The following is an 11,336-nucleotide window of genomic DNA, read 5'->3' as shown; positions in this document are numbered from 1 at the left end:
GTTGTTGTGCCATAATGCATCAAACGTGATACCATAAAATGGTGTGCCTTTCGGCATTCAATAAATTTGGTTATCAAAATAAAAATATTAAATATTAATATTGTATTATTAATATTAAATAATAACTTTAATTGATTAAAGTTACCTCGGGGCACCACCCTTCAAAGGAAGGGAAAATATAGCCAATTTATTGATTAAGTCTCATAAAGGTTCTAACTACAAATTTGGAACTCTGATTAACAATTAAATTAATAACTATAACCAAAATTACCATATAGATAGTTAGCTAAGTTGAAGGATATGGGGTTCTTGACAGTGTAGAGGTTGGCGAAATTCACTTATGCAACATTAATGGAAAAACATTTGTGAAAGAAAAACATTTATTATGAATATAATAAAGTATAAAAACACAAATTACTAACGGTCTAATTGCTAAACAAAGATAGGTATGTGTGTGTGTCTGTGTGAGTAACACCCTTCCCCCACCTATTGGAATGTTTACGACCTGTAGAGATAATGAGGTGAAGAGTTATGCGTGTGTCTGTGTGTGTGCCAAATTAGACAAAGTTACTAGATTGGATGCAACGAAAGACTGTGAAGAGCATAACAGACTAACATTACTTTCTCAATAACTTGTACCCAAAATATCACAACACCACAAATCAAACTTATAAACCTCACACAGAATCGAATAAACAGTCTTGCTTAGCCTAGTATAATTATTAAGCCCAGTTGTGTTACCAGTCCGTGGAAAGGGGAAAAAGGAAGTTGCTGTGCAGTTCGCAGTTTTGTGTCGTCTTGCTGGTTCCTGTTGAGTTGTGTAGCTCAGTTGCTGGCGGACGTTTTCACAGCAGGACATCGAGTCGCTGCTTGAAGGGTTGGTAGAGCTTGGAGGTTTCCTTGGTGAGATGAGCTGGAAGCTGCACCTTTGTGCTCCTCTCGAAGAGTTGGATGGTGTCGTGTTCTTTTTTCCTTAGGTAGAGAGGGTAGAGTCGGTCTGGTTCAAAAAAGTATTTATTTAGAAGCAATGAACAGCTACTACATAGCTATGGGCACTCAACGTACAGCCCCAAGCCGCCTAATACCGCCGGGGAAGTCAAGAGTCGCCCCGAACGGACGACAGGTGCAATATTTATAATAATAGGTAGAACTTCATTGGGAGGGGGAGTCACGTGGCTAGTGCACAGGCTGGTCCCAGCCTCTAGGCACTGGAATCCGCCAATGATGAGGAGCCGCTCCCAGTTTCGTCCCTCCTTTGACAGTAGCTGGGAAAATCTTCACATTCTGACAGTGTTTGGTTTGGTGTTTTAAAACAAGCCTTGAATCAGCTGACAGCTTGTGAGCTTTCAGTATGGCATGCGCATTTTCTAGACAAAACAACGCCTTTCCTATCTGTCCTTCAGACCCTAGTGGCAGCTGCTTGAAATCTTTCTAAGGGTATGTCACAGTTTTTTAAGAAAACAGTGCATTCATGTATGTGTGATGTTTGAATAAAGCTAATGGAGTTTATGCTGTAATATAGTAAGTTAGGTATGAGAACAAGTTAAAGTACAGTGTATTGTATGCCACAGATGTACAGTCTTCTCAAACAGGCATTATCAGACAGGTGCAAGACTGAACTGCGATGTGACGCACACACACACACAACAATCAACTTCAAGATTAAAACCAGCCAGCAACGGCTACTATCAGTCACTATGTGAAGGCCGCACATTTTCCCACATATTCAGCCCAAACTGCCCCTGCCCCCACCCCTGTCCAACATACTGCATTTGTTTAGAGTTCAGTTTCATTGCCATCTTCACAGACACATACTCAAAGAAAAACATAGATTTTAGTCTTAACAATGGGAAGAGAAGATGTGAGCTGGAGAAGAGGCTCAACAGCCTTCCCTCCTGTAGAAGGATTGTAGGAAGAGGCAGAAGAGGCTCGACCGCCTTCTCTCCTTGGAGGGAGTGTAGAAAGAGAAATGAAGAGTTGGATAAACCTGGCTTTATATTGGCCCGGTGACCTCACAGGTCATGGGGTCCAGAGTGACCAATGGGAGTTGAAACCTGTGTCCCTGGGGGGGGGGGTTTCACACCTCTGATGCCCCCTGGGAGACTGAGTTCCTTGCTCTGGTTTTTGATGGCCCCTGGGAGACTGAGTCTTGGAGGAACATGCGGCTTCAGGCTTTGATGGCACATGTAGGCCGAAGTGTGGTTTCACACAAAGAACCATGGCCCAACAATGTCATCAAACTCTGTATTATATCTGTCCTGGGTCTATGAGTGTGTTTCAGGGTGGATTTTGGAAACTTGCTGATTTCAGAATGTCTGCTTTCACAGCAGGGTCATTCAGGTCCAGAGGAGTCCTGCAGCTTCACTTCAAGAACGAGGAGAGAAAGAAAACACAAGTTTACAGTGGTACTAGCTTTGTGAAGAAGTACTTGGATCTTTTATTCACAACACAGTGAGGAACCTCTGGTCTCCAGGCTGCTTGTTGCCCACAAGACACTTTGATCAGGCCTGTCTGACAATTCACAAAAACAGAAACTCAGAAATAGACTTTCACCCTGTGGTTGTTCGCCACCTTCAACCTGTGCAGTTTATTTCTGCATCCATTTAGTTTTTCTGGACACATATGAGGTCACCCTGACCTTTGACCACTGAAATCTAATCTGTTCATCTTCAACATCTTCAAGTGACAACTGCTCAAAATGTGAGGAAATGATCGAAACACAGACTTGAAATATCATGTTCAAGAGGCCAAAACATGTTTTATAAGTTAACCACCACCAACTGAAATCTAATCAGTTCATCTGTGAGTCTATGGCTGTGTTCCAAATCCCTCACTATTCACTGTATTGTGCACTATATGCTGAGTTCGCCATTTTTTAGTGGTGTCCAAATGTTTACAGATTTTTCTATACCCAATGTAATGGACTCATTGTTTCCCACAATGCATCATGAAAAGTATTGTACAACCATTGGTCACTAACCAAACAATATATCCCATCATGCATTGCACTCGTGGTGAAGAGACGGGAGGAGCGAGGGCAGCAGGAACAGCCCGACCTGTCGTTCTAATGTAAATAGAAGCAGAGCGGTGCATCACAGCACAAAGTGTGGGAAACAAGTTTATTTCCACATTTAAAGACGATCATCCAACATGTTTTTTTACAATAAAGCTGCAAAATAAACATTTCAAATTTAATTTGGGATTTTCCACATTGTTGTTGTTGTATATTCTATTCCTGTGGCAATGATGTCATTTTTCGATGCAGAAAAAATGCCCGGATTAGTGTCTGAAAGCTTTTTTGTTCTTTTCCGATGAGCTCACTATATAGTGCTCTATATGGCAGTCACTTTTTGTTTTTGCATATTTGTGTTTTTGGATTTGTACTCTGTATTTGAATCTCCCCCTTCCTTGTGTGTCCCTCGCCTCAGTTTAGTTACGTCCATGTTGCTCCATTTCCTGTTTTATTGTGACCTTCACTTCCTGTTCCCCCCATGTGTCATTGTTGGTCCCTTCAATCTTGTGATTGTGTGCACCTGACCTCATGTGTTTCACCTGGGTTCAGTTATTCTGTCTGTGTCAGGTCGTCTCTTCACTTTGGTTCTGTTCAGTCCAGCTCCTGTGTCTCTGTTTTGAGTTTCAGCTCTTGGATCACCTGAGTTCTCTAACCAGCCTTCTGAGTGTAAGTAATTACATTTGTTGATTAAGTATTTTCCCCTGCACTTCTTGTTTTGTTCTGTTTCTTTGGCAGCATTTGTGTTCAGTTATACAACAAACGTGACATTATAATAACATTATATAATGTGACAAAATAATTCAAAGGAGTCAACATGATAACTCTTGTTTCCATTGTTCTGGCTGCTTTGCATTGTAAATCCTCTCTGGCAGGAGTTCTTTGTATTCACTCATCTCCCTCAGGGTTATTTGATGTCATCAAACTCTGTATTATATCTGTCCTGGGTCTATGAATGTGTTTCAGGGTGGACCTCAGGTAATCAAATCATCCTTGAAGTGAATATTTGTGTTGGATGTAACAAAATTTCCTGAAAGTGTTTGTGATTCATTCACAAGAACATGAGGTCACCGTGACCTTGACATTTTACCTTCAATCACCAACATCGTTTCAGTTCATCTCTGAGTCCAACTGAAGCTTCGTACAGAATTTGACATGTGTTCATAAAAATGGGGCAGACAAACAACCTGAAAACCTCCACCTAGGTTTTTCAGCATCAAAGGAAAAATTCACATTAAACATTAGACCAACATGTCTTTCAGTGTGGTCACTTCTGGCTGAATATGTCTGTCAGGTCATGGTCAAGACCTGTCAGACTGTCCAGAAGAGAAAAGTAATGAGTTCAATATTAAGGACAAGCTAGCTTGGGGGGTTGTTCTCCAGAGGCTGGTGTAGTATTTTCATAAATCAGGGGCCACAATTTACACAGAGGGGCAAATGATATATCAAACATCCATGTCCAATTCCTGATTCAGTAATATGTACATTTAAAGAGTCAGTCTGTAGGATTTGGTGAGATGTAGTGGTGCAGTTGCATATTGCAGCTGAGTTCCCCTCACAGCTCGCTCCCCTTCCAGACCCGCTCCTGATGTAAATTTTAAGTATTTAAATATAAGGGGCTCATTTAAGGGGGAAAGAAGTCCACAATTTTTAGAATTTAGATGAAACACACTAGTTAAAACATCAGTAGGATTATTTCATATTCATTTTCTGCCAATCGATCCCTTTCACCAAAATCTTACACACATTTATGTTTACTTTTAGCTCCATAGCTTTGAACACACACCATTAAATAAATTTTGCTCATTCAAGCACATTGTGTTCTTCCAAAAAACCTGGAAAATAAAAAGTTATTAGTTTATTTAGACAACTGACAGGACATTACCTCAGGAAACATGCAGCTGAACTGGGTGAGTTGTGTGATGCAACAATATGATTGATATTTAAATTCCCATCTATTAGTCTTCACTATACCTGACATTCATGGTCTCAATAGCTGCTTCTTTCTGATATCTCTGTCCCAGCTACTATAATGGGGGAAGGTTCCTGATGCTCACAGAGGAATCAGGGCTCCTCCTTGGTTTTCACATCATGGACCATAGAAAGAATTCATAAAATGTTGTTGTGGGTCCAGGAATTTTTTCACTTTCTTTAAGATTGCGAGATGAGAGTGTTTGATAACATTTTTGATGATTTCTCAGGAAATAATTTATGTATCTTGACTGAAAAAGAAATCAAGCATGATTGGTGCAACTTGGTTGAATTTAAGGGGACTGTTGGGCCTTGGTGGAGTTATGCACTTTACTCAGTGGCACTGTAGTTTGATTATAGGGTCTAAAATTCCCACCAAGCTTATGTTTTAAAGCTGTGTTATGTTTGCAAGACATCCACAGTGAGCAAGAAGCGAATCGGAGATTTGTTGGTGGTAAAATCCACGAGTGCATCTGCAGGACTGTTTACTCCCTTTGTCTGTGTCTCTGTTTGGCCTTTGTAGACCTTCTTTTGTCTCAAACTCTGAGGCTGTGTTAGAGCTGTGCTGAACCGGGATGGAGGAGAACAACATGTTCCTCTGAACTACCCCCTGACCCCAACCATCCTGAGACTGAGACAGACTCCTGCAGTACACCAGCCAATCCACTGGTCAGTTACACTTTCTGAAAAAGTGAAAGTAAAATTCATTAAATACCCTGAAATCAATTAATTTATTTTTAATTGTAAAAGATACTTCCTGTAAGTGGCTACTCTCAAAAAAATAACTCATTGGGTGAACTCAATTAAATTGTATCTCCAACTCAATTTAATAAAATCCCTGCAATATAATTTCTTCTCATTGGTCCAACTAATTTCTCTCACATAAAGCTAAAATTACATTAATTAGTTGATTAGTTAAGTTTATTTACATAACACCAACTTATCTTTTTAAAGGCAGCTAAAGTAAAATATCTACATAGATGATGTTAAATTGATTTTAGTTAGTCCAACACAAAATTATATAATTGGAAATTAAAAAGGTAATATTGCTTTTCATCTGATCCCCGTTTAGACGCATGAGACAAACCTTGTTTGAGTTTTTTTTTATTTTAAAAAGCTCAGAAACTAGCATAGTAAAAACCAACCAACATTGAATACTTTTTTGTTTGTTCTACATACAACAAATATCAAGAAACAAACTGATCAGGAAATAAAAGCAACACAATCCTGACAGTAATCCTGAATTCAACATCAATACAAATACATATATGTTTATACTTATAATATATTAACTTTTACTTGAATACACTTTTCTTTAATGCTAAACCTTTTGAAGTGCACTGGAAACAAATGGTAATCTTAACAGCTCTGTAGCAGAGTGACTTGCAGCATTAAGAGGCCAAGAAAACTACAGAGTTCTCCTAATATTCAACATGACATCCATACAGCCATAAAGAAGCCAATTTACAAAGAAACGTCTCCCCTTGGGTCCATGCATCTAGCAATATTGATCACAATTGTTCAGAAATAGCCATTCACCAGTTTGACTCTCATGCCCAGCTCTGTAGCTGGTGAAAAATAAATGCCTAGCAATCCCCCAGTCCCCAAAACAACAAGGCAATAAACTTGTTGGTCTGTAAATGAAAACATTTACAGTCCAACAGAATCCAGTTTTAACTCATTATAACTCATTAGAGCAGTAATTTAAATGTAGCTTCTAATCTGTAACAGAGTGACTGGCAGCATTAAGAGGTCATTCACAACTAATGAAAACTACAGTAAAATCGTGTTTATGTCCATTTGGCCTGAGTTGAGAGTCATGAAGGTGACAAGGCAGCAGTACAAAAGTGGTGTAGAGCAGAGTCAAAGTCACATAGATGGAAAGGGGAAGTTATGTGGACAGAATTTCCATGTGTCAACATACTTCTCCCAGCTCATGGAAATCCAGTCATTAAAAATGTCGGACCCAGGAAAACATCTCTGAGGTCGCAGAACTTTGTCGGCTGTGTTTCCCGCTCATGCAAACAACTTTATTTTCAGCTGCTGTATCTTTGCATTGAGCTTGTGCCAATTCAAATTCATTTCTGAATAAACTGGAAAGTGTACTTGAGGTTGTCTGGAAAGCTCAGATCAAAGCATTAATGAGCCCAAACAGCATGATGAACCCCATTATCACCCTTCCTAAGTTGTCCATGACTTTGATGCCTTCAATCACGATTCCCACGTCCTCTGGCTCCACATCTCCATCTCTTCAGATAGTGGATATCCACATGATTGCGAGTGCAATGTCCCTCTCTGCACCCTCAGTGGCGGAGGCCTAAACAACCCAAATACAAAACACTTTTTAAGTACAATGCTGAACAACACAATAGAAAATTACAAACATAAATATAAAGTAGAATTCTTACATGAACTGCAGTTTCATAGAAGGAAGTTCATCAGTTGTCGGGTCAAAATCTATGGAAGCCCATTTCAACGTGATGAAGAAAAATAAAAATCCTGTATCTCATTATTATGACTTAGTATCTGATAATAATGAGATACTAAGTCATAATGATGACACAGAGCCGCTGCCGGTGTGAACAACTGACAACCGTGACACGTTGTGCGGACGTTATGCGGCCGGTGTGTGGCTATATGAGCTCATAATTCCTATACATATGACACATTGTGGCTGCTAAAAATGCCCGTGCTTAAGACTAAAGACTAGTGGTTATAGACCTGGGCAAGTCACCACTGTAACTCACTTAAACCTTTAGTGAGTTACAGTCACTGTCACTCTGCAGCGAGGAAAAGGCGGACATTACTAGCGAGCTAGCCAGCTTGCCCGCCAATTCTGATTTGACTAAAAACTGAGCAAAAGTTGCCTGGATTAAGTTTTGACGGCTGTTGCGCATATTTCGGTCAATATTACTGTGATGGAGAAAATAAAAATCCTGTATCTCATCATTATGACTTAGTATCGTACCTAGTATGTACCCTATTGTTTACATAAGAAGAGCATCAACATTTTAGCAAGTTGTGTCCCATCTCCTCTCTCATCTCCTCCTGGAGCGAGGCGGAGTGCACACTCACATACACATACACACACACACACTCACATGAGTCCCCAGGGGTAAATACGTTTTCGTTTTTTTTGGTGCTGCCTTCAGGTGCTGTCAGAAAACCAAAACACTAACCAAGCCAAAGTCACTGTGTGAAAAGGTGCCCACCCCAAATTTCTAATTACGGACAAATCTGAGCAGTCTAGATCCGGGCCTTTCCTCTACTCGACAGTCATCTTAGAGTTACCTAGAACTCCACGTGATGGGCAGCTCTCTCTCTCTCTCTCTCTCTCTCTCTCTGTCAGAGTGCATGCTGGGAGTGAGTGTGGTGAGTGTCGTGGAAAACGTGTCAGATTGCTTGATTTTTCTACCTTTTCTTTGCTCTTCCTAACTTTACTCAAAGTAGAAGTGTGTTTCTGTGTAATTAGAAGTGTCAGTAGTAGCAGTTTAGTTGGTAGCTGCCGGTGTGTTTGTGCAGCATGGCTGCTGCAGGTGGAGGCTTCGGCCTCCACAAACTAACACGCCGACACGGCATCAAACTGTGTCCGGCTGTGGACTGCTCTGTCGAAGAGGTCAGTCTGGCTGTAGGTGAGGTTGTTGGCTATGGAAGCGTGAAGTCTGCCTCAAGAATGAACAGCGCTGTGGTGGTTTTTCTAGACAGTACAGACAAAGCCAACCAGTTACTGGAGAGTGGAGTTGTGATTCAGGGCTCTTTCACACCTGTGTTGTCCCTGGCTAATCCTGTTAAAAAGGTCCTAATCTCGAATGTGCCCCCGTTCCTAAAAAACGAGCTCTTAGAGAAAGAGCTGGCGAGACACGGACAGTTAATGCCCCCGATAAAAATGATCCCCATCTACTGTAAATCTCACATCTCAAACATGTCGTGTCTTTCAGGAGACACGTGTTCATGGTGCTAAAAAAGAATGAGGAAGAATTAAACTTGGTCTTCAGGTTTAAAATTGAGGAATTTAATTACACGGTGCATGTAACATCAGGTAAAATGAAGTGTTTTGGTCGGTGGTGGCTCCGCTGCTTCGCACCGGGCCCCGCCTCGGCCCGGATGGTGGTTCCGCTGCTTCCGCCCGGGGCCCCGCCTGCCTCGGCGGTGGTAGCTCCGCTGCTTCCGCGCTCGCCAGCCTCGGCCGGTGGTGGCTCCGCTGCTTCCGCACCGGGGCCCCCGCCTGCCTCGGGTGGTGCTGAGGCCTCTGTCCCGATGGAGCCACGGAGCGACACACAAAGTTCACAGGAGGAGAACAGTGACGACAACCATCAGGAAAACGAGGTCAGAGATAATCACACAGCCACTAGAGTGGTGGAGTCAGTGCTCACTGATGAAGAAGATTTTATGATTGAGGAAGATTTTTTCAAACTGTCAACCAAAAGAAAAAGCCCAGAAAACAAATCAAACAGTGAACAAGCAAAAAAAGTATCAAAGATAAACCCACCGTGTTCTACCTCTCAGTCAGAGGACAGTTTAATAAACACACAGGAGAACCTGCAGGTGGATGAAGAGTCTTTACTCCTTCACCAGAATCCGGACTTTTCTACACAACACTAAGGGCACAAGACTGGTTCGAGTAGAGGACTTCTTCCCCGATTTAAAACTGTTCCTCAACTCAGTGAGAGTTTTCATGAGAAACACTGAAGGTACCGACCAACCAACCTTCACTGATCAGTTTTCCGCCTCAGGAAACTAATGTCTAAAGTCCGAGCCCAAATGGCCATTTGATGGTTAAAACCCTGTCTGTTCTCCTCTGTCTGTGTGATCCTCTACGTTTGTTTTAAATTCAGCCTCATCCTCAAACATGTGTGACATAAAGCTGGGCTCTTTAAATATAAATGGTGCCAGAGGAGATGTGAAGAGAGCTGCTCTGTTCAGCCTGTGTAGGGTCAGGAAGCTAAATGTTGTCTTTCTCCAGGAATCACACAGCACAGCTGAGAGCGAAGCTGCCTGGAGGAAGGAGTGGGATGGGGAGGTGTTCTTCAGCCATAAGAGCAGTAACAGTGGTGGAGTGGCCATTTTATTTTCCAGAGACTTTCTTCCTGTTTCCTCTGCTACAGAGGAAATTGTAGAAGGTCGCTTGTTAAAAATACAAGCTGTGTTTGAAAATGTAAAAATGACCTTCATTAATGTTTATGCTCCGACTGTAGGCACAGAAAGAGTAACTCTGCTAAACACTCTAAACTCTGTTGTTAACTCGTGTAGTGGTGAAGGGCACATGTTCCTGGGTGGTGACTTTAACTGCACAGCTAATGCAATTCTGGACAGAAACCATGCAGAACCTCATGGAGCCTCCAGGAGGTGTCTTGTCAACCTGATTGAACAAAATGATCTATGTGACACCTGGAGGCTCCTTCAACACACTCAGCGTCAGTACACTTGGGTCCATACTAGAGACAACACTCTATCTATGGCTCGGCTGGACAGATTTTACTGCTTCAAACATCAGGCCAATGCTCTTCAGAGTTGCTCCATAAACCCAGTTGGCATTTCAGACCATTCACTTGTTCAGGTTTCAGTTTCTATTGAAAATATAAAATGCAGCAGTAGTTACTGGCATTTCAATGTAGCCCTGCTTTCAAATAATGTTTTCAAAAATGCTTTCAGTTTGTTTTGGAACAACTATTCAAAAACTAAATCTGACTACACCTCATTACAACAGTGGTGGGACATAGGAAAGGGTCAAATTAAGCAAGATCTAGCAGAATCCACCGGAGACGGAGAACATATTAAAGTTCTCAAAAACAAAAAGTCAGCTCTGTCAGACCTGTTCGCTCCCGGTTCCAGCATGTTGCCAAGATGGATGCTCCCTCTCACTTCTTCTTTGGCCTCGAACGTAAGAACGGACAAAAAAGACTCATGAACTCCCTGCGGTCCAACACAGGGCAGCTGCTGCAGGAGTCTGCAGAGATTCGCAGATACGCTGTCAGTTTCTATGAGGACCTTTTCAAGATGGAGTTCCAAGAGAGACCAGAGGTGGCACAGACATTCTTTGAGGGTCTACCCAAGGTTCCTGTAGAGGTCAGTGCAGAGCTACACACACAGCTCTCTGCTGAAGAACTACATGCTGCGCTGCAGAGGATAAAGAACGGCAAGGCTCCGGGCATCGACGGACTTCCTGCGGATTTTTACAAAGTTTTCTGGCCTGTGATTGGAAGAGATCTGCTGTTGGTCCTCAGAGACAGTTTTAACAAAGGACAGCTACCCTTGAGCTGCAGGAGAGCGTGCCGGTCCTCACCCTTCTCCCCAAAAAAAGGAGATCTTCAGGTGATAAAGAACTGGCGACCAGTAGCTCTGCTCTGCATTGACT

The sequence above is a fragment of the Hippoglossus stenolepis genome, chromosome 23 (assembly GCF_022539355.2).
Source record: "Hippoglossus stenolepis isolate QCI-W04-F060 chromosome 23, HSTE1.2, whole genome shotgun sequence".
Lineage (NCBI taxonomy): Eukaryota > Metazoa > Chordata > Actinopteri > Pleuronectiformes > Pleuronectidae > Hippoglossus > Hippoglossus stenolepis.
This window is presented reverse-complemented; position numbering follows the sequence as displayed.